The sequence below is a fragment of the Musca vetustissima genome, unplaced genomic scaffold, assembly GCF_032173495.1.
Source record: "Musca vetustissima isolate MV318-11 ecotype Yass unplaced genomic scaffold, APGP_CSIRO_Mvet_v1 utg5479, whole genome shotgun sequence".
NCBI lineage: Eukaryota > Metazoa > Arthropoda > Insecta > Diptera > Muscidae > Musca > Musca vetustissima.
The window spans coordinates 233,520-258,672 of NW_026880541.1; the positions used below are offsets into that span (position 1 = coordinate 233,520).

General features: G+C 30.9%; 1 protein-coding gene across 1 annotated transcript in view; it reads right to left on the reverse strand.

The window, feature by feature from the left end:
- Positions 1–24,123, reverse strand: part of LOC133326219 (uncharacterized) — a 181,185-nt gene extending 157,062 nt beyond the window's left edge. The window contains 1 exon segment of the mRNA XM_061534900.1: positions 24,011–24,123. The gene's annotated coding sequence lies outside the window, so the exon portion shown is untranslated.
- Between the last annotated feature and the right edge of the window lie 1,030 nt (positions 24,124–25,153).

Consider the following 25,153-nt stretch of genomic DNA (forward strand, 5'->3'; position numbering starts at 1 on the left):
GTTAATTTTAGAGCGAAGTTAATAACCGTTCAGATATGTGATAAATATTAACATTTTTATTAATTTCTCTTTCGAGATGAGCTACATGATCGAAGTTTTCAAAAAACTCCTTCAATGGGCTTGTATTTACATCTAGCTGAGACATTAATTTCTTGTATTTCTCTCCTTTTTCCCTTATTCATTCATCCATCCTTAAATAATCAAATTCACAAACAAATACTTTGTTGCCACCACAAATTGAAAAACGACACTAAAAATATTTTTAGAATTATATTTTTTTAGAATTATATTTTTATTTATAATCTACACGTCCTTGCCGATATGATTTCCAATGAAAACAAATTCTTCTCATACCTAATTGATTCATTTTCAATTATAGTTATTTTTACGCTTACATTTCAGATGTGATCTGGCTTTCCCACAACCTTTGCCATTGACCATCATCCCCATGTTCATCATTGCCATCGCCATGCCAATAAAACCACAATTACACATTGGCAGTTCCGAATAAGCAAGACATCGTATTAAAAAAAACTAAATATTGCGGCAACAACAAATTGTAAAAACAAAACTTATAAATACCCCCTCTACTCTTCAACAAGAAAAGGAAGAAGAAGAGGCATTTATTGCCATGTGGTTTGTGTCCGGAGAGTACACACACACAAAAACAACAAACAATTATTGTCCTTTTGCCTAGAAAATTGTTTTAACCACAACACAAGAAACGGGGCGGCTAAAGCTCAACAAGGAACCAATGAAGAATTTGTGTTGTAGCTGCAAAAAAGTTGTTGGCAACGACAACAGCAACAATGATAGCGACAATGACCACCATCAGCAAGCAGCACCAGAACAACAATAATAATGATGATGACGATGACGATGACACTACAACAACAATGTTAACAACAAATAAAAGCTGTTTACAAAGAGTCAACAATTTTATTTAATGATGATGATGAGGATCGAAAAAAATAAACAAAATGAGACATAAGAACCCGTGGAACATCATGGACCAGAGGATAATGCTAATGAAGCTGGCGAGGATGATGATGATGATGATCATCATGTTGCTGTTGTTGAGGTTGATCAGTAGTATGATCGTGTTGCTGATGTCAAGATGATGATATAGCCCAAACTTGGTGCCTGTGTGTGTCTCTAGTCTATGGACACGAACATATTAACAGGACCAGTAACACTAGTGCCTGGGTCTCGTGGAACCACACAATTATTAAATTACATTCTACATGCATTCAGGCCATTCAACTAAAAAGCCAAATAACCTAAATTATATATTTAAAGAAAATACCAGCAAAGAAGTTTAAAATTAGCTTACAATGTAAATTTATTTTTATTTTTTATTTTTATAAGTTAAGTTATTTGCCTTTTTATCCTAAGTTCTTGTGATGTGATATGATATCACGCCTGTTCACATCAGTTGGTAGTTGAGAACTATCACGAGCTATGCAAATTCTTGACTTTGATATTGCATGTAATCGTAACGTATCTCTGGATGAAGAAAACCAACAACAAGAACAACATGACAACACTTCCAAGTGCCTGTCGGGATGGATGAGTGAGTGAGTAAGTTTGCATGACAGGTTTCATGAAAATAATCAACCAACTACTGGTATTTTCTTTTGTGGTTGTTTTTGCTGTTGGTGGGATACTTCCCAGATTTTCTTTAGCATACGTATGTTACGCCCTTTTAAAGGCTAGATTATAATGTTTATTTTAGCTAAAATGCAAGGTTTTGTAAAGATTTTCTCTTCCCTGGCCATGGATATATCCATGGAATGTTGAGTGAACCAAAACAAAATTGATTTTAAGTGCTGGTAAAATTGAAAAATTAAGTTATTTTAAATTGTTGGCAAATCATGATTCATATAATTTTATAGATTTGTAACACGGACGGCAGTGACGGCATCACCATCATCCACATTTACAACTTCTTACTGCTCTTGGTCTTGATGTCGACAATAAGCCACAGGTCTTGTTGGTTGGTAGTTGATTGTTTGTTGTTGTCTTAAAAATAAGTCTACTGACGCCTTTTGAAGGTAATCCAGTTGACAATAAAAAAGATTTTCGTGTAGGTTTTCACGAATGTTGTTGTCGGAGTGCTCAGCACATACGACGACGACTCTATGGCAACTTTTCTAATCAATGACAAAACAAAAATGGAAATTGCTGGTATTTCTGGTATTTTGTTTTTGCCATAAGTTAAGGTAAGTAATTTCAACAAGGTATTGGGTGGAGAGGAAGAGGTAAGAAAATAGTTTTTGAAAATTGTCTTTCACATTCATTTGAATAATTTCATTCTATGGAGGAAATTCTTTGCAAGCAGAAAAACTTAGAAACAAAAAAAAAAAAAAAAAAAAAAAAAAAAAAAAAGCTAAATTGAAAAAGTGAGAAAAGTGGTATTGGTAGGGAAACGAAGGGATTTTAATGAAATGGAGAAACGTATTTATTTAATAAAAAATTAAGAAAAATCAGAATTCACTTTTGCAAATGAAATAATAATACTAATAATAAAGTTTGTTACTTAAGTCTTGGAACATATTCCCCTTCCTTGGAAAAATATTTTAAAAAATCCGCGCATTATTATAAATATAAAATTATAATAAAAATTATTTTTAAATTACAGCATTAATAATTTTTGCATTCATACTGACACCATTTTCAACATTATTTGTTTGTTTCTTAAGTCCTTTTTTAATTAAGAACTAAAATCTCCAATTTAAATCCCTCTTTTGGCAATCTAATTGACAAGATGTCTAATAAACAAATATGAATTTATTTTCCAAACAATACGGAACTAAGTATTAAACAAAGGAACAGAAATCCATAATCTACTTAACCACACCTTATATCCGTAATTATGACCAACGAATAAACATTGAAATCTACTTAAGTAAAATTCAATGTGACAATTACGTTTTCATGTGATTTTGTTGTTGTTAAGCATATTCAAATTTAAGCTTTAACGTTTTTTTTTAATAATATTTATTTAATAATTATAAATGAAAAAAAATAAGTGGGTGTTAAATTTGAATAATCATATTTCAAAATTGATTTACATATTGCGATAGCAACACTTATGTATACCACCTCCATCCCTCCCTTGACTAAACAATTCCACTACTTTCAATCTTAGACCAATTTGATTTGTTATTTTATATTATTATTTTTTTACCATTATTATTGTAAACTGAAACCCACATACGCAACTTAATCAAATTGAAAAGGCGTTTTTATGGCAATTGTTGTTGTGTTTATTTGAGTGGTTGAGTAGTCGTCGTCGTTGTTGTAGCATGAATAAGTGTAAATAAAAGAAGGTCAAACCACAAAAAAAAACCAAGCAGCAACAACAAGAGCTTTGCTAGTATGTCTTTAAAGTTAAGCTGGTATTCATACAATTGCATTGGCGGTTATTTATTTATTTTTTTGATCGGAATTGGCTAAAGAAAACGAATGAAATGAAATGAAATCAAAAATTGTGTTTATTAAAAAAAAAAATAATTTACAGGTATGTCATAACTTTGTGACAAATTTTGAACAATGTGAATACAAAAATAATTAATAATTGTAACAATTGTATCACATGTTTAGGTTTGATGTTAAAGACCCAACTTGTTAAATAACAAGGCCATGGAATTTATTATTTTGACTATCAATGAAAAGATGGAACAAATCTTCTCATATACAGTTTGTTGCTTAAGTCTTTTGATATCAAAAATAAATATTTTGATGAACTCTTTTTTTAATATTGATATTAAGGGATTCTCTCTTTTCCAAATGATACAGCTTTACTAGTGAGAGGAAGTATACAAATAATAGGATAGTCGTCTCTTAACTTCAACGAAACTTTTCTGAGAGAGACAATACCGTTAATTGAAGCTGTTTAACTACAGAAGTTTGTTGCTTAAGTCTTTTGATGCAAATCAAAGAATATTTGTTATATTAAATAAATGATGTCTCTCTATGAAGTGATACTCTCTTCCCTCAATGAAATAACGTGAGAGAGACAATACCGTTAATTGAAGCTGTTTAAATAAAGACGTTTGTTGCTTAAGTCTTTTGATGCAACTCAAAGAATGTTTGTTATATTAAATAAATGATGTCTCTCTATGAAGAGATACTCTCTTCCCTCCATGAAATAAAGTTTTTATTGAGAGTGAGGATATGAATGATTCAATTTGTTCGTCTCTCAAGATTTCTGTTTGTTTTATTCTGCTTGAGAATTAGAGATTGAAAGAGCTTGCCGTTAATGGCTGATTTTAATTGAAATAAATAAATTGCTGGAAATAAATGGTGATAAACCTTTATAAAATGTTCTATTCTTAATGATGCCAAAGAAGAGAATTTAAGTATGCATCCAAAAGGGAATTTCTTTTAATTTTTGGTGGTATTGTTAAAATAAAAATTCAGTAAGGGGAAAATTAAAAATTATTTTAATCTTTTTGCATGGAGTGAAATAAAAAATTAAGGAAATTATTTGAGAAATGCATGGAAAAATGCTCTTCACATAGAAGTAGAAAATTGACAGTTGGTAATTTTGAAGTGATCTACAGTCTACCTAATGTTTTATATTTTTACCTTTATTTAGTTTATGGCCACGTGTGCATTGAATGGTAAATACTTTAAGCAAAACGGGAGCTTACCTGAAAATTAAAGAGAAAATAAGTTATTAGTAATGGAAATGTATAAAAATATTAAAAATAATAAAAATTCGTTTTTAAAGTACTAAGGTCGTTAGGTTTCCCCAAAAACAATTTTTTTACATTTTCACCTCAAGTTCGTTTCCAAAGTCTTTCTAATTTCTTCCCGTTTTATGTATAAATATATTTTTGCAATACTATTATCTCATTTGAACAATAGCCATTGTCTTTCGCCACATGCCCCAAAGGTGGCCCACAGAGGTTACATAAATAAATATTTTATTGGTTTTGATATGAGAGCCACCAACAACTGATGGTATACATATGTATGTATGTAGACATGTGCAAAAATTGTAATAATGAAAAGTTGTTATAATATTATTACGATTTCTGTTTATTTATTTTGTTGTTGTAGTTATTAAAGAAGAATGATGGTGGGCTTTTGTGTGAATGGTATTCGAAAAAAACTGGTTTGCCTTTCAATAAAAATACAAATACAAGAAAATATTGGATTTTTTATTTTATTTTAAAATGAAAAAAAAAATCAAAAGAGAGCAAAAACCAAAAAAAGGCTTGGCTGAATGGTAACCAATGGTACCACACACAAAAGTTAAATAAATCAGCAGAAAGTTTAAATAGTAAATAACGGTTTCCTATAATGTTTTTTTTTATTAAACAAACCAGAAATTGAAATGAAATAAGTATTTTTTCTAATTAAGTTGATATTGTTCCAGTTGAAAAATATATATGGTGGAAAGGTCAGAGTATTATTTCCCAGTTTCGTGGTTGGGTTCTGGCTCATTTGCAGGACTTATAGTTGGTTTAATTAAAATTTAAGATAAATTAAAATGAATAAGACAGCAAACATGTTGTTGGTCCAATATATTGCAAACATGTTATTTTTCAATGCCCTTGTCGATTAAAAAATAAATAAAGTCTGGCATAAAAAATAGCAACAATCAATACAAAACATGACATATGTTTTTTTTTGGGGAATTATCATAATTAAGAGGGGGGCATTCAAAAAAAAAAAAATATATATATATATATATTCTTAAAAAATAATTTTCTTTAATTATTTAAAGATATTTGAATAATTTCGTATTTGTTTTTTGCAAATTATTATTTTTTTATTATCTTTAAAGGAAGTGTATACCTTTCCTTACCAACCCTCGTTTGACCAGCTTTTTTTATAGTTTAGCAAATTTATTTCTATTTTGCTTTGGGCAGTCGTTTTTTTCTCTCTTCTATTTTGACCATTTGTTGTTGTCGTTGGGTGTTTTTTGGTGGGCGAACAATATCATTGTAATATTTGCACTCCAATTTTTTTTGTTTTGTCTTGCCAACTTTGTTGCCTTGATTCGTGGTCCAACAGCAAACTTGAGTAGCTGGTAGCCAACAACCGTTCAGAAAATAAAAAAAGCAAACCAGCACACAAAAGATAAATCTTTCAAATCATGCTCAAGAGTGTATTTTGAAAGTATTTTTGTTAAAACTTCATTTGTGGCTTTTTTGTTGCTAGTGGCTTTAACCATATCTGTTGGTTTTAGAGGTTTTTTTTCTTTGGTTTTGTCTTCAATACTAGACTGTCTCACGTTTTTTTTTTGTTTCTGTTTGCAGTTTGCCACTGCTGCTAAATGCATTTGTTTCTTGTTAGTTTATTGTAAACAACCGTTAATTGGCCAGTTTCTTCTATGGCCAAAAGCCAATGTGGTGATTTTTCTCTAAAGCAACTAGTTCAGTTGGTTTGTGTTTTTCTGATGGCTGGCTGGTCTCCGCAATAAAAAAACTTTTTTTTTTCAAATTGTCGATACTTGAATTTGGTGAATTTCTTGGACCATGCCATACAATGTGAATTGTTTGAGTGTTGCGGGGTACCAATTAAATGTCTGCGAATTTTAGATATTTTTCGGATTTTCCTTATGAAAAAAAACAACAACATAGAAATCTATAGAGGAAGGAGTGGGCAGGGTTAGAAGGTAAATTTGAATTGATGATAAATTACTGTCTATATCGAAATCCTCAATTGTGAGAATACTTTGTAAAGTTTTTCTGTGTGTGGATGGTATTTGCATTATTCTACAAATTAATTACCGTATGGACCAAGGTATAGGGTCTAAAGAATAATTTTTGGGGTGCCATATTTAGGTAGGAGACTAACTACTAAAGTCAAGACATCTTTTAAAGTCAGGACATTTTCTAAATCTACTGAAGAGAAAAGACTTTATACGCCTTCTAGATATAACAGATCTTTCAGGTCCTTTAAGAGTCTTCCAACGACATAAGATCTCATAGCACAGGAGATACCTTCTAAAGGACTTCTAGCTTTCCTAAGACAGACCTTCTATATTCAGATATTTTAAACATTTTAGTTCTTCTAGTTCTTTTAGAATATACTAAGGGACTTCGACCCTGACTTGGTATCTACTGACTTCTTTTCATACCAGCACATCGCCAGAAGCCATGCCAATGCGAACTCTCACATATTTCCCCAAACCAGGCAAATGTGTAACGACCAACATGTGGACTTGATGGGCTATATGGAAGGTTTTCTAAACAGAAATCTTTTGAAGAAATCCTTCAAAATGCAGCAAAGTGGCCGAAACCCGTCTACAGAATTTTAGTCCAAAAATCATAGACTGCAATATAGTCTACAAACTTTTTAAATAATTTGTAGAAAAGATGTGAACTTCTAAAGTTCTATTGGGGATATAAAAGCCATGAAACAATTGAAAAAGTGTTTAGACAATTATATAGAATATTTTATTGTTTTTTTCTAGATATTGAGATTTATATATAGGAATTCTATCGACCGGGGTCCACAAATATGTAATCTATATTTGTAAAGCCTTCTGAGGTATTATATGTGATGAATATCCTTTACAGACTTTTAGCAGAATAGGTGAACTTCTCGAGGTCTATTCTAGTAAAATTATCTTCCCTATATCTTCTGTACAAATTTGATCTTCCCTAAGGTATTCTATATGTTCCATTTTGTAGATATGTGGACTTCAAGGGGTATGTTGGGGTTAAAAAAAAATACTCTATGTTCTCGCTTTCTTCTAAAAATTAGACACTTTTTAAATAGAAATCTGATTTTAAAAATTTTATTTCGAATAAAATTCAAAGTCCCCTGATTTTTGTTTCCATTTACTTCAGTGTTACTAGGAAATGTTTTTTGGCAGACAAGTCTGTCTATTTTCAAATCCAAAGCATTTAAACGTTTCAGCAATTAAAACAAACTTTGGGAACTTGTTTTCTATCGCAGTTAGTCGGTGGTGCTCTGATTTTAAATGCAATGAGTCATTATTGAAGGTTTGAGAGGTTGTTTTGTGTCCACAGACCAGTGGTTAGTTATACCAGTTTGTTTGGTCTCATTGGAGTTTGTGTCTTAAGTCTTTTGTGTTTGTGACACACCACAACAACAAATTGGCAAGTTTGTTTTTCGTTCTCTGTATTAATTGTGGGAGTTTTAGAATAAATAATAACTAGAAATTAAAATTATATTTATTAAATACAAAGTATGGAGTTTTAAGTTAATTGGTGAGGCGTGGGAACAAATACATTTTATTGAAGGAAAATCTCTATTAGATCTTTTAAGGTAACCTGTACCGGATTTAATAACAGCTTAGCAACAATGTATGGAATATTTTTTTTAAATAATTTTTTTGGTTTTATATAAAATCTTCCCCACCATTGAACGATTGCCTTCAACTTAACTATATAATTTCAATAATTAGTTATTATTTTTTTATGAATTTTTTTCGTTCATGTTTTATTGTTTTCACAAGTTAAACACCAGCGCCATAAAATTCGTGTATATTTCACATCAATTATTATTATTTGTTTACCCTCCCTCGCCCCACTTTATCAAACTTTCAATGCACATTTCGATCTTAATGGTCTGCATGTATCAAAGCAATCAATTCTAAAAATTTCAAATAATTCAGCATCAAAGCAAGCAACACTTCTCCACAATAAAGGAAGTTCAAGATTTACTGATTTTTTTTGTTTTGTTGCTCTCAATGACCATATAACTGATTTAGCATTGAATTTCAGTTGTTGTTATTCGGTTTTTTTTTTGGTTTTGGCATTTGTTAACATTTTATTCGTGATTCTAGTTTCTTATGTCTTAAAAGTCAAAACATTCAAATGATTACCAATCAAGTGAAACGAAAACTTCTTCAGAGCAAAAAAAGGAAAGATTTCTCTTTTCTTGAAACACTCACACCAAACATAAAAGAGCAATGAATACCAAATCAATGGCCAAAAAGAACAACACAACTAATTTTTGCATGAAACATGTAATGACTTTTCTTTATCCCCATTCCCAGTGAATGAAATTCACAGGGTTATCGTTTTTGTTGTTGTAGTTTTGTATAAAGCAATAAAACAGCAATTGGTTATGCATATTAAAGCTTAAAGTGAAAGAAAGATTACTTGATTATTTTATTGAATGAGGTTTCATGTGAGTAGGGGGGAGGTACACCAATACATGTACAGGTCACAATTAGTGTGACATATTTTGAAAGGTGAAATGGAAGTTTTAGGTAATGGAAATTTGAGTTTGGGAACGGATTTGCATAGAAATGCTAATTTAATTTCTTTCTTCCTATAAAAGGTTGGGGATAACGAAAAATTTTAGGAGGAAATCTCAGAATCTAAATATATATTCTTTATAATCAAATAAAGGTTAGATTATGGATATTTAAAATATTTTCTATGGGTCTTAAATATAGTTTTTTATTTAAAATTTTTCACAGTTGCTTGGACTGCATTTCGTGAAATTTTCAATAAGTCTTAATATTTGTGAGAGTTAGTTACTGATGAGTCTTCACTTCCAGTATGAAAAATGCACATATGCTGTGTTTACTACTTGATCGTATCCTTCAATATATTTCAAGTTCAATATCTCACATTTTCAAGATTGTTATTTTTTCTTGGAACATTTTTTTCACACAACTTTGCCTGAAAATGCCAAAACTCAGCTTCCCCAAGAAGTCATTAACCTTGCACCCAGAAAAAAATCTTATTGAAATATGATATTTTTGTTGGTGTATTGAAAATGTTAACATCTTGCAGCACATAAAACAAATAACAACAACAAAAAATTAACAAATTTCAAAAGTTTTTTTTGGTTCCTTTAAAAATATCGTTTGTTTTAGACTGAACTCAGACGACCTTCAATAATGATTGCACTTTTGTGTGAATGTGTTTGCAGACAGCCAATAATTTCAATAAAGCACACACATATACACATGCAAACGAATACAAATTGTTTAATTTAGATTTGTTGTTGTTGTTGTTTTGTTAAGAGGATTTTAATGGCAAATAAATTAAATCCATAATGCTTAATATAAAAAGAGAGACTGATTGTGAGAGAGAACGAGAACTAGTAAAACAACTTTTCAAAATAAATCATATAAGCTTAGCTAAGCTTGGCCAAGACTTAAAAAAATAACATTTGCTTTGATATTCTAAAAAAGAATATCAAGTTTGTGGCTTAAGTCTTTTGAATGGGAAACTAAAGAAAAAATATTAAAAAATTGAATAAAATTCAATTGAACGGAATAATATCAACGCGATATACCAAAACGTTGACCGATATTTGCAATTTTTGGAATGGGAATCCTAAATATCAAATTAGAGCCAATTTGGTTCAAACCCCAAAATACCGAAATTTGAGAGGTACCGATATATGGTGTCTACCCTAAAAAGTTGATCTATATCCATAATTTTTGATAGGAAGATTTGCTACCCAGTAAGAAACAAAAATACTAAATTAAAGTCAATGATTGGCTTTAAATTGGAATAGTGCTTTGAAATAGTGTATATAGGTCCAAGACCTACCTACCAGAAGGAGGTAGGTCTTGGACCAATATTTCTTACATAAAAAACTCTTGTGGCCATACAAGCTTATAATACTCATAACATAGTTATGTGGGGTACACCGATTCAAATATTTTATTCATGTATACATTTTTTTTTAAATCCTTTTCAAGATCATCATTTTTTTAAACATTAGGTTTGTGTTGTAAGTCTTTTGAAACATGCCAATATTTGCAAACTTAAAGTATTTCAGAAAAAATCTCGGAAATATCTTCGCAATGGTTTTTAGATGTTTGTTGCTAAATATTAGAAAACGTTTTTATACCCTTCACCACACTGTGGTACAGGGTATTATGTCTTTGTGCATATGTTTGTAACAGGCAAAAATAATCGAGATACACCCATGGTTCCTTTTGAGAATATGCATAGAATCACTTTCTAAGTCGATTTATGCATGTCCGTCCGTCCGTCTGTCCGTCTGTCCGTCTGTCCGTCTGTCTGTCCATGTTAAATTGTAAACAAAGTACAGGTCGCATTTATGATCCGAATTGGATGAAATTTGGCATAGGTCACTTATTCGGCCCAAGGACGAACCCTATTGAAATTGGGAAAAATCGGTTCAGATTTAGATATAGCTCCCATATATATATTTAACCGATTTAATGTAAACGGTCCCTATATAGATTTGCACGAAATTTGGTACAGGCTAATCATTTAGGCCTATAATGATGTCTGCCAAGTTTCGTGAAAATCGGTCCAGATTTAGATATAGCTCCCATATATAGTTTCGTCCGATTTCAGGTAAATGGTAGTCCCTATATATCATTTGATTTGCACGAAATTTGGCATAACGTACTGAATTAAGACTAGAGTGATGTCTGCCAAGTTTCGAGAAAATCGGTCCAGATGTAGATATAGCTCCCATATATAGGTTCGTCCGATTTCATGTAAATTGTGCCCCAAAATCCCTATATATCTTTTGATTTGCACGAAATTTGGCATAACGTACTGAATTAAGTCTAGAGTGATTTCTGCCAAGTTTCGAGAAAATCGGTCCAGATTTAGATATAGCTCCCATATATAGTTTCGTCCGATTTCATGTAAATGGTGCCCCAAAGTCCCTATATATCATTCGATTTCCACGAAATTTGGTACAACCTAATCATTTAGTTCTAGAATGATGTCTGCAAAGTTTCGTGAAAATCGGTCCAGATTTAGATATAGCTCCCATATATAGTGTCGTCCGATTTCATGTAAATGGTGCCCCAAAGTCCCTATATATCTTTCGATTTGCACGAAATTTGGCATAACGTATTGAATTGAGTCTAGAATGATGTCTGCCAAGTTTCATGAAAATCGGTCCTGATTTAGATATATTTCCCATATATAGTTTCGTCCGATTTCATGTAAATGGTGCCCCAAAGTCCCTATATATCTTTCGATTTGCACGAAATTTGGTACAGCCTAATCATTTAGGTCTAGAATGATGTCTGCCAAGTTTCGTGAAAATCGGTCAAGATTTAGATATAGCTCCCATACATAGTTTCGTCCGATTTCATGTAAATGGTGCCCTAAAGTCCCTATATATCTTTCGATTTGCACGAAATTTGGCATAACCTACTGAATTAAGCCTAGAGTGATGTCTGCCAAGTTTGGAGAAAATCGGTCCTGATTTATAAATAACTACCATATATAGTTTGGTCCGATTTTGAAGTCCCTATATATCCTTCGATTAGCACGAAATTTGGTGTGTGTGATGTCTGCCAAGTTTCGAGATTGATATATAGATTAATTTTAAGTATTTGACGCACCAAGCAACCAATAGGCTGATAGGAACAAAACGTTCTGAAATTAGTATAACCTAAGCTGTGACAAGTTTGTTTAAAATCGCTTAATATTTGGATAGAGCTTCCATATATATTTTTGCCCGATTTCAAGTAAATTGGGCATCATACTCCTCATGTTAGTCAGATGGACATAAAATTTTGCACATCGTACAAAATTGAGCATAGAATTACGTAGTTGCGTTTTCTAGAAGTACGGACATAGCCCAACGGATGACCTATTTATATTTGTTTGAAGTCGATTTACATATTTTTGTCCCATTGTAACAAACGAATGACATTTTTATGGATAGATCTGTAGATTCAAATTTAGGTAAATGTCACATACTTTATTTTATCCAATTTCATGTTAATAGTCCTGTTTAATATACCCATAGTGGTGAAGGGTTTCATATAGTCGGCCCCGTCCGACTTTACTACTTTCCTTACTGGTTTTTCTTTGTTTCTCCAGAAACTCCAGGAGTTCTTCTGTTCCCACAGCATGCTTCAAAAAGTAGCAACAGTCCAGTGGTATTTCTCGTCTATGCAACAGGTAAATGGAAAGGTTGGAGAGCACAAAAAATGTATATATAACTACACACGTACCACCAGCATAATTTAGATACATTTTTTGTTGTTTTGCTTTCAAATTGAAAACGAAAACCTTTACTTTGAGAAAAAAAGAAGCAAAAAATAACCTCAACAAAGTACAAGACATTTGCCAACTCAGGTGAACTAAATTGTACGTTCACATTCACCTCCACGTCCACCACCACCATCATCATCATTATTATAACATCAAATCAAAGATCACCAGCGATCACCAAACCATCGTCATCATTGGTAGTCAAGCAACTAGCTGGCTGTTATTATTGCATTGAGTTGGTGTGTGTGTGTGTAAGAGAGTGGTGTGGCTTTGTGTGTGTGAGTGTTTTTCTACACGGTTTTAAAAAAGACCGGCTTGATCAGCAGCATGACATCATTTCATATGAAATTCAGACAAACTCTTTTGTGTGTGGCTTGTCTTTTTTGGTATCTTTTTACGTTTTTTTGGTGACTTGGCAGCCCACTTGCTTTTCAGCATAACATTTTGGTGGTTTAGTTGGCTTTGCAATAAATTTTTGTTGACCGTTTAAATATCATGAATTTTTTTGGAAACCATGGCAAATGTGACACCAAACCTTTTTGGTTTCAGAGTCAAAGTTGTGTTTTTTTTTGGCAATCACTATAACACAGAAAGAGAGAGGTTGAGATAAAAAGTACAAAGAAAAAATCCACCAAAAAAAAGGCATCAGTGAAACTGGTCCTTAATATTTGTTACTTTCGCTTTTATTTTTGATGAGGAGGAGAATGGGGAGCAAACCAAATACCATAAGAATTGACAACCTTTTTTGTGGTTTTTACGTTTTCAAGGTTTTCGGTTGTTCGAAATAAAATCTAAATAATCATCAAAATGCAAAAGCAATGTTCTGCGTCAGAGGATGCTGCCTATCAAAAGGAGATTTTATGGCAATGACGTAATATTTTGTTGCCATTTTAACACGAAAATCCTAAAGATATCCTACAAACTGACACACCATACATAATCGTGTTGCATGATTTTTGGCAGTTGAAGAGTATTTAAGAACGAAAAAAAGCACAATAAAAAAGGATTGTAGGATAATAACTTGCGTGGTAATAAAACACAGAAACTAAAGAAATAAAATTATGTTTTAAATGTAGGGACATAAAATGAAATTCTCAGAATTGTGTGACACTTAGCTGTTGATCTCCTTCGACACACAGGTAGGTAATTTTAAGGGTGTCTGTGTGTGTCAAGGTTAAACAAAAGATTTAAGGCACAAACTTGTTGGAATGAATTTTAAATCATATTCTAAGAAAACGCTGTAATGATTTAATTGCATTGTGGGAAGGATCATCAGAGGCCCAGTACAGGAAGTGGAGATAATATTGTTTCAATTTCAATTGGATTGGAATATAATAACATATATATTTAAGATCATCCCGCGGGAATTGAATTAAATGCTATTGTTGAAAGCTAATATTCTTAAAGAGATGTGGTTTATAACTATTTAGAGATTTGGGAAAGAAATGTTATTGCCTTGAAGCGATTGTTGGACTCATTGTGCACTATGACAATGTGAGCTCTCACATATCCCGGATTTGACACATAATGACTTCTTATAAAAGCCGCTCAACAAGAAAAAAAGCGTGTGGTAAAGATTTTTGTTGCCAAAAGATGCTGTTGAAGTGTTGAAAAAACATGTTGTGAAGAAATGTCTCAATCGGAGAGGAAAAGGGCTTTGACAAATGGATGGAGGGCATGAATTTAGGCGCACGAATTTAGGTTTATACTATTTGTGATTGCTTTTCAAGTCTCACATTTCCACATTTTTTACTTATTCACATCGATGGGCGGATATTGCTTGTTTGATGTAGAGAAGACTTTTCTTGGATTCCTAAAGGGGTTTCCAATAAACACCATTGTAAATATTTCAGAAATACTTTACTCCAAAAGTTTCCCAAATAATTTTGTAAATTATTACCAAATATAGGCGTGGGTTCCTTAAGTCCCATAAGCTACCATTTTCTATTTCATTTTATTGTGAAATTCCTCAGAAAGTTTTAAATACAAAAATGAGTAGGATGCTTTGAAGATTCCACGCCATGAAATTAATAAAAAATGAGTGTGGGTTCAAATGTTACTTAATTTATCTCCTCCTAAAATTACAAAAAAAAAAAAAAAAAAAAAAAAACAAAAAAACAAAAAAAAAACACGCACACGAAGTTTTAATTTTCGGAATTAAATTCTGATATAAAATATTATAAAAAATTACAAATGTAACAGAAATAAAAATCTGCCTACAACCATAGACAGAAAAAAAACCTGTTACAGATATTAATAAACAACCTCTGTCAAAGAAAGAAAAAAAAAAACACAATGAAGAAGAGCTTTTGAAAGCCATTAATTTTTGTGTGGGATTTTATTGGTCACTTGATGGCGAGTGAGTGAAAGTTTTGCAGCTGGTTCTGTAAGGTTGACCCTTTCTTGCATTTCGAGTGGGTTTATGTTTGTGATAGTGATATGAAATGAAAAGTTTTTGTTTTATGCTATTGATTCCGTGGGCATAGGTAATTAAGAACCCCGTTTGGTTTTTATGTCACTATTTGTGATTATACGGCCTACATGTTTACACGACAGGGGAATGCATGAATTTCAATATCTAAGCTATTAATCGCGACATTATCTATTCGTATCAAATGAAAGTGAAAATTGGGAAATAAGGAAGTTAAGATTATTTGGAAATCGAAAATCAAAAATTTAAATCGTATTAAAAGCAAAAGTGTAGTCCATAGTACGCATGTGGGTTTAAGGCAAGTTGTGGAGTATAATACACCATCTCCGAAAAAATCGAAAACAAAGAAGAGAGGAGAAAACGTTGTGCACCCCGGCAATGCAAACCAGCACCTTTGAGAGGCCAAAATAAAGAAAATTTCGATGTCATAACATCAAAAAGTTTTTTTTAGACAATTTTTGGAAAGTGGTACATCATCTTCGGAAAAATGCTAAAAAAAGGGACTCAAACAATAGCCTTTTTAACAAGATAAACGTGAGATTGATGGGTCATCAGCCGCACAACCTTAAAATTTTGAAATAACTTTGATTTGAAGATGTTTCAACTAAAGAGGAAAAAGTGCTCCTTAATTTGTTAGGATAAATGTTGGTTCGGTCATTACTGGGCCAGAAATAAATATACTATCTCATCGTACATCCTATATGGTACACTCATGGGTCTTTCGAAGCTTTCCAGTTGTCTTGAAATTTAATATTGTCTTTGGTTTTGTCCTCACCGACTTTATAGGCATAGTGAAAGTCGACATTATGTTCTTCTGTCAATTTTGAGTTTTGTCGAAACCGATGGTTACTTTGCAAATTAAATACCTCTATATCCCCTTGCTTTAGTCATCCCAACGACACGATTCACCGAAAACGCCTACCTGTCATCATATAAGGCCTACCAGTAAACCAAAAAAAGAAAATTTCCATAGAAAAGCAAAGACATAAATTCTTGTTGTCTTTATTTTTGTCATACAAAATATTATTGCTTTGGCAAATGTTGATGGTCCCGACGATGATGATGGCGATGGTGGTTATTTTGAACGCCCACTGCATACCAAATTTAGTTTGATTTCATAAAATCCATGTGTGTCTTCAAGCCAATTGAATACTCTTTTCAAGCTCTTTAATAAAATTGATTTTTTTATTTCTTTGTTTTTATTTTTTTTTTTCAATGAATATGAGATCAGCATTTGTACATGGTGTTGCTGATTTAATTTCAATATTTGTAGAAACAAAATCTAAAGGTAGCTAGCACATGTGTTTTTTGTGTTAGCAACACCTTTTTCCATAAGAGAGTGTTGACAAGTGGGCGGTTTTTTTCACTCTACCAAATGTTCAATGTTAAGTTGAATTTTTAATTTAATTTCTTGTGTACTTTTTTGGATTCTTATTTTCAAAGAATTGTGAATTAATGTTTGGTTTCTTGTTATGGTTATAACAAGTTGGGTGTTAATACATGTGCTTGTGTGTATTGCTAACTTCTTTGTGTGTGATCATAGGACCTTGAATAAGATCAATGAATCAAGTTGTGGTTTGAAGAAGATGGAAAAAAAACGATGTTGACTAGCTAATTTTGGCGCTGACAAAAATCCTGTAACCATGAAATGGGTTACAAGTGTTATGCACAATTTCATCTGACATGAAATGGGAGTGCATATTTTAGCACACGTTTCAGAATGATGATTAATTTTAATTTATACAATGGTAGCCAAATTTTGTGAGGTATTATAAATGGCAAAACTTCATATATGCAAGATTTACTAATAATCTTTTTTTATATTCAAAGACACATATATGAAGCCTTTACTAATACTTCTTTTAAATATCTTTTTAATCACTTTACCTATACAATTTTTTTTCGTAACAAGGAGCAAAGTTACTACTGCCAGGATTTAGGTCCAAAATGCCAATGAAGTGATTTGGTTACACCACTTCAACTGAACTAATTAAACATCAGTATCCTAAAGCCCTTGAGATAGGTTTTAGCTCCAAGAGTCCAACGGTTTAACTTCTGTGTAACACCACCAAGTTGTAATTTATAAAACCTCCAAGACATTCCTCTTGAAGTTCTTCATTAACACCTTTTCCTTATTGTGTGGGCCAAATAAATTCAAGTCAATGTGGAAGTTACAAAAATTATAAGAAATCCCTCATACAAATAAAGAATCAAACCCCAACTCTACCCGGTCTAATGACATACGTTCACACATGAACTCCTGACACAGTTTTCTAGCATACGAATGGTATGTATGAATGAATCTAAAATAAAGGAAGGGGAAGGCACACAAAAATAAACAAATGATAATGATTGCCAAAGCAAAACACAAAACGTTCAACAAATAAATAACAATAATAAAATATAAAATAGAGTGTGTTTATGATTTTGATGTTGTTGTTGTCTTTCAATAGTACATTAGAGGTTGCAACACTCTCATACATATTTATGTAGCTTTAAAAGTAAAATTTGTTTTGATATGAAAATATTTGCATATTTGTTGCTTTTGTTTTTCTTTAACTATTTCTTCATGTGGTTGAGGATGGAGGAGAAGACGATAGAGAAAAATACAAACTTCAAGAGGCTCCATAATCAAAAGAAAAATAGAAAAAAACACTTCAGCCGAAGCAATCAAAATAGGGCAATCAAAATAGGGCTTTAGGCAGTAGCGTGGCAATTAGATATGTGAGGGTGGATTCTTCAAGCTCTTGGGAATTAATAATTAAATCGAAAAAATTGGAAAATTCATTCAAATTTCACCAAACAATTATTTTAGACAAAATATAAAAACTCTGTACTAGAAAAAGAACTGAAAGTGGAGGAAATTGACAAGAACGCCCAAACGACATATTCAATAAAGAGTAGATGTTTCCGAATATAAAGACAGCAATGAATGCTAAATATAAACCAGAATGGAAATTAGTAAAGTCGGGTTGGGCCGACTATATGATACCCTTCACCACTTTGGTTATATTCAACATATGTATCCTAAAATACGTCGATTTTTCGAAGGAAAATTTAAATATATATGGGAGCTGTATCTGAATATGAACCGATTTCCAAAAAAATTGCACACGTCTTTCTAGACTCAAGTCAGTACGTTATGCCAAAATTCGTGCAAATCGAAAGATTTTGAGGGACTTTGGTTCACCATTTACCAAAAATCGGGCGAAACTATATATAGGAGCTATATCTAAATCTAAACCGATTTTCACAAAACTTAGCACACGTCTTTCTAGACTTAATTCCGTAGGCTATGCCAAAATTCGTGCAAATCGAAAGATTTTCTGGGACTTTGGTGCTCCATTTACCATAAATCGACACAGAAAGTGATTCTATGCATATTCTCAAAAGGAACCATGGGTCAATCTTGATTCCTTTTGCCTGTTACAAACATATGCACAAAGACATAATACCCTGTACAAAAGCATAAAATAAATGCTTTTGATGTGCAGGATTAAAAATAAATCCTTGGGGCCACGTCAGGACTGGACGGCGGAGAACCCACCATTTTCACTATTTGGACTATCAAAAACGCACTGATTTGAGCCCGTGTGTGTGAGATCGTTTTTTGTTTCTACATTAAATCGTACAGAATACGTTTATGCCAAAAATATTTCAAACATTCTAATGACAATTTTTGCTTGCCTTTAGAAAGCCTAGATTGAAGGTCATATGCCAATAAAAGCCCTATAAGGTTTTCTGATCATAGAAGAAGTATGATGTCCTAGAAGATGTTTTTGACTTTTGAAAACACATTTTTTTCTGAGGTCTTCGAAAGACCTAGAATAAAAAATTATCACAGGAAAATGTTCTCGAGTTAATTCTATTCATTCTAATAATAGAACACTTTCATCGTACTGAGAACAGTGCTAAATAATAATTTTGTTTGTAGAAAAATTCATAAATTTATTTCAAACTATTTTAGAAAAAAAATTATCAAAAATATTTGAAAACAAAAATCAAAATTTTTCAAACTCTTAAAATTCCTCCCCCACATCATCACCATGATTTAAAATTTTACTTCAACGTCTGTGCCTTCATTTCGTGTTTTTTTGGACAATTTATTTTTTGTTTGCTTAACACTGTTTGAAATAGCAAAGTAAAAAAAAACTTTTGAAGTAAATAAAACAGCTAATAAATTGCCAAGTACTGTTTCTTTGTTATCTTTTTTTCAAATAGTTTTTTTGTGAGTGTTTAGCCAAAGGTGCAAAACTTTCACTTGAGTCTATTAGGGTAATTTTTTGAGGATGATGATAATGAGGTTTGCGTTTTGTTTTACTATTTGTGTGATTTGTTTCTTACTTGCAAAAAAAATCAGTTAGTTTCGGTTTCATTCATTTATTTTTTGAAGTTATCTTCAATTTTAATGGTGTGGGTTGTTAAATTTAAGAGGAAAAAGAAAATTATGATTATGAAAATAATAAAAGAAATGAAATGAAAGAAATGTGAGTTGTAATCGTTTGGTATGTGATTGCAAAACAAAAGACTTAAGACACAAACATGAAAGAGACCGATTAATAATACAACATTTATGGAGGATTTGCAATTTGTTTTCTTTGAAACAAAAGACTTAAGACACAAGCTTGTGAGAGGGAGAGTAAAATTGGAAGAAAACAGGAATGAATTCAAAATTTTCAAAATTTTTAAAACATATTAGTCATTTACAAGAAGATAAGCTTAAGGAAGTTTATATTTTTGGGCCCAACACCGATGTACCAGAAATAAATTTTGGTACGGGGCTTAGGATTTAGAAATTTTAAAAACGTTCGCTCTAGTTGGAGGCTTTATTTACGGTTATTTTTAATAATTCGATACATAAAACAGGTCATATTTTAACAATTAATTTGCTTTAAGATGTTGAAATCCAAATTATTTACAAATTTTATTGTAGATGAATAAATATATTTTTGATTTTTAATTTTACTTATTAGAATCCCTGACACCTGTTTGAAACTCATCAACGGATTCTTTGGAATTTTTATTATCCGAGAATTTATTAATTTTTTCTCAGGTAAAAATATTCTTTCCCTTGTGGTCTATACATAATATTGCTGCATTCCATATTTTGTATATTTTTTTTATATATTGTCGCTCTCCCTGGCACCACCCAGTACGTGATAATTTCACAATCTGTCATTCGCTCATTTAGATAATTTGAAAAATTTGTTTGTGACATCTGTTTTGCATCTTAAACCCCTTTGATTCAATTGATTGATGTTTGATTACAATCAAGAAAAAAATAATAAATAAAAAAATCCATTCCAAAGCTACATAGATTTTCTATTTTATTATATAGCTGACATCATAAAAAATGCCCTTGCCGTAATTGTGGCACCAGCGTATTATTATCATTGCAGCTACTCATCTTGAATTTATAAAAAACAAAAAAATAAATTGTGTTTGTTTGTTGTTTATATGACGTTATTGTTAAGCTGGTTTCATTGCGTTTGTTGTCAGTTTATTTTTTTCACATAACATTGGCTGGGGTGATGATGATGGGGATGGGAAATCACAAAAAAACCTCAAAATTAATATCAAATTATTCACACCAAGTGCATTGGAGATTTGTTTTAGGAAAATCGAGAGTGAGAGAAACTAATGAAATCCCAAACAAAGGTTATTGTCTGATGTTCGGATTGGATAATAGCTAAAGTAATGGGTCACTGACAGATTTAATAATGGGATTTTTGTTTCCATAATATAACTAATTTCTAATTATAATTATTGGAGGGGTGTTATCGATCAAAAAACACATGGCAACAGAATAGACAAGGGAATTGAGTGCAGCTCACACAAAGTTGCAATTAAAGTTATAATTAATTGTTAAAGATTCTGCTTAAAATAAAATCATATGCAGCTTAATTAAGAAAATAATATATATTTTATTTTAAGCAGCTTTAATCATCATTCAAAAAAATTAAAACAATAAGCCTTTTCTATACACATATACAAATATATTGTATTTAATTTTTTTTAATATGATTATCATTTACACTTTTTTCTATTACTGGGTTAAGGTAATACATTTTATTTCTATTCTATTTATATATTTTTTAATGAATTATAGAAAAAAACAAAACATGTTTGTGATGAGTTGAATTTTTTATGACATGTAAATGCTTAGAGAAGCTGCAAATATTTCAGTTTTCTTTTTTTGGATTTTGTTTTAAAACCTGTCTTTTCAATATAATTGGGTTTTTAACAGGCATCGTTTTGTTAATATGTCTGTAATTTTTAAAATATTCAACAACACATATTATTGACAATATAATATTAATTACAATTCTGGTAATTTTGAAATACAATAGAAGATGCAATTTTTTAGATACTTTTTTAAATGGGTATTTAAAGATGTATAATATATAATTTTTTACGAAGTGGCAGAACGTGATTTGCTTAATAATGTGGGGCTATTATTTTTTAAACCTACACAAATTGTTGGAACAGCAAAATATTCATCCCGCAAAAGGACTCAATTTTGAAGTGTGTTTTTTTAAATCACAATATACAAAAATATTATTAATATACGAGGACTAATATGGGGAGATGCTTATGATGTCTAGATTTTCTAAAAATTCAAAAAAGATGTGTATTTAAAAATACATTTTTTTATGACGTTCCGAAAAATTGATAATATTGCAAATTGAAAGACAGAAAATGAAATACAGAATATCGGATTATCATTTCTTTTAACCAGAAATTGGAGAGAATTTTTATTATTTATGTATTTCATTTCAAAATATTAAGCTATACAAAGTGAATATAATTTGGTAAAGCAGATTTTTAGGAACTTTAATGTGTTTCTAAAATATTCTAAAATCATTAAGGAAACTCAAGAGTAAATATGAGTTCCACTGACTAAAAATGCCAGAACCAGATGTCTGTGGACATATCTGTCAAAAGGAAAGATAATTCAAAAATGTTAAAAATAACTAAGGTCAACTTAAAATCCTTTGGGAATATTTTATAAAAAATCATTTTATGTTATAGCAAAATGCCTATATGTTTTCCTAAAAATATATTTATCGAATTCACAAACAAATATTGATATTTTAAACGAAAGAAAGACGCGAAACTTGGACGAGAGTTTTTTGAATATATTTAGTGTCATATACGGAGATAATAATTAAAAAATTTAATTTAATTAATATTATTTTAACCATCCATTTTTAAAGAATATTTGGGGTTTTAATTGTCTGTAACCTGTAAATCCGATAATTTTTGGTTCTTTTTAATCCATTCTGTTAAGTTGACACTAAGAAAATAATAAGCTTAATAAAATTTTGCAGAAAAGTTTTAAACAGTTTTTTTTTCGGAAATTACGCTAGAATTTAAAACTTTTCCATCTGTGCTTTTTTTGAGTTTCTTTCAGACCTACTGACAACATCAATATATTTCCACTTGGGGAAAAACTTTTCTAATTTTGTTATTTTTAAATTAATTTTCAAAATTATAACATGTTTTCAGGATTAACCGAATAATAGTTCTCCATGTGTGATTTTTTTCGAGTTTCATTCAGACTCACTGAGTAGAACAATATTCGTTCACTTGAGGAAAACCTCTCTGAATTTCGAGTTTCGCCAAGACCTACTGACCACATCAGTTTCAATATTTTTTCACTTGATACAAAATTTCTATAAATTTTTAGCTCATAATTTATTTTCAAAATTATGGCATGTTTTCAAGATTTTCACTAAATTTTTATTAAAAATATAGCATTTCAACCACAAACAATAGTTTAGACAATAGATTTTTTAGCGACAAATTTATTTTTTGAAAATGAAAAAAAAAATGGAATAAGACAAGAACGCATTCGAGAGAATATTTTTTGTTTCACAAATTTGTTAAAATAATCCAAAATTAGAAAATACTGTTAAAAGGTTTTCACTTCCAGCAATCTGAAATTTCAATGATTTTTAGTTGGTTTTATTCATATTCGTTTTAAATGGTCCTGAACATAATTTTCAAAAATGTTCGTTGTAATATTCTTAATATCCTCTAAAGTTGATCCAATTTTTATGAGATTTTTTATATAAATTATTATATTTCATAGAAGACAAGAAAAAAACTGACTAAATATGGGGTTAACACTAGAACGCCGAAGGCGGTCATTTTGACCGCTATTCAATTTCAAGTACAAAAGCAACTGTGCATTTAATGACACTTTTTTTTAAAATATGGTGACTTTTTGTACCTCATAGAATTACGTTTATTATAAAAAATTCACCAAATTTTAAAAAAAGTGTCATTAAATGCACAGTTGCTTTTGTACTTGAAATTCGAAAGCGGTCAAAATGACCGCCTTCGGCGTTCTAGTGTTAAATTTATAATTGAAAAATAATTTCACAAAAACTCGTAAATTTGGTCAAGTCATTTCTTTAATTTTTTTTAATTTTTCTTTAATATCACATCTAAGGCCATTCGGCTTCTATTTTGATTTTCTCTAACACAAAATAATATTTTTATGCCTTCTATCACGATTTTCTCTTCACTTTTAATTTTTTTTATAGTATTTAATTTTGTTTAAATATTTTATTCTTATAATTTATATTTTACTCAAAAAAAAAAAAAAAAAATTGCTCACCATTTTTTGTTAACGAAAATAATCCAAAATTAGTACATGCTTTTTTTGCCAGCTTGAACAGCAGCCTAGATACCAGCAAAAGAAGAAATAAAAATCCACACAAACAATTCTTTTGCTCGCTCCCTTGGTTTTTGGTATTCTTGGCCAAAGAGCGTTTCTTGTATTTTTTTTATTGGTTTTCTGGTTGGCTGGTTCACAAACAAACACTATTTTTATAACAATTTTTTCTTAAGAAAAATTAAATCACTTATCTGCCACTTTTTTCTTGAAACATTTATTTATTCTGTTGCTGTTGTTAACAATTTTTTTCAACTATAAAAAAAAATATAAAATAAATAAATATTTATTTATTTAATTTTTCCCTTCTACACAAAACTTCCAACTTGTTGATTGTTTGCCTAAGCGGCAAACTTTCACTTGGAGGAATTAACAAAAATGAAGAAGAAAAATATTTTTATTTAAGCTCACACACTATATAAAATTATTTTTTTCTTTTTGCGAATTATTTTTTCAAATAAGCCAAATTATGTTTTGGAGTTAGAATTCTTAAGGCTTGTTATTTCACAATTTGAGATCCGTCTCAAATTTTTTTATGTTATTTTTTTTTCTCAAAGCAAATGGTGTTTGATCTTAAGACACTAGTGTTAGTGGAAAGAAAATCATCAAAGATTTTGCTTTCCAGAAAATCCAACCGTACCGCACGAGCGCTAAAAACAAACTGAACGTTGGCCAGCAATGTTGGTAACAACCAACCGTGTTGGTTGCCATCAAACCGTTAACAGGTATTGAGAGTGTCTAACAGTTGCATTGGTGTGCGGTGTATGGGTAGTTGTAATGTTAAGTTAACATGAAAAAATGTTGGCTTAAAACCAAATGTTTGATACTCTCTTTAAGGTCGAATAGTGGCTTAGACGACGAAGAAGAAGCCACAATAGCAAAATATTATTAATGATGATCATCAAAGAGGAGGTTGGATGGTTAGTTGTGACTGAGGATGATGACTATGAGTATTTGGTTAGCTGCCCACTCAATTATTTTTGTAGGCACTTTTGTTGAGTTGGCTAAAATTCCTAAATGGAATTTTTGCTCTCTGCCAGGCGGCATCTTTTTGTCTATTTCAGTTCTCTAAAGTTTTTGTTTGGC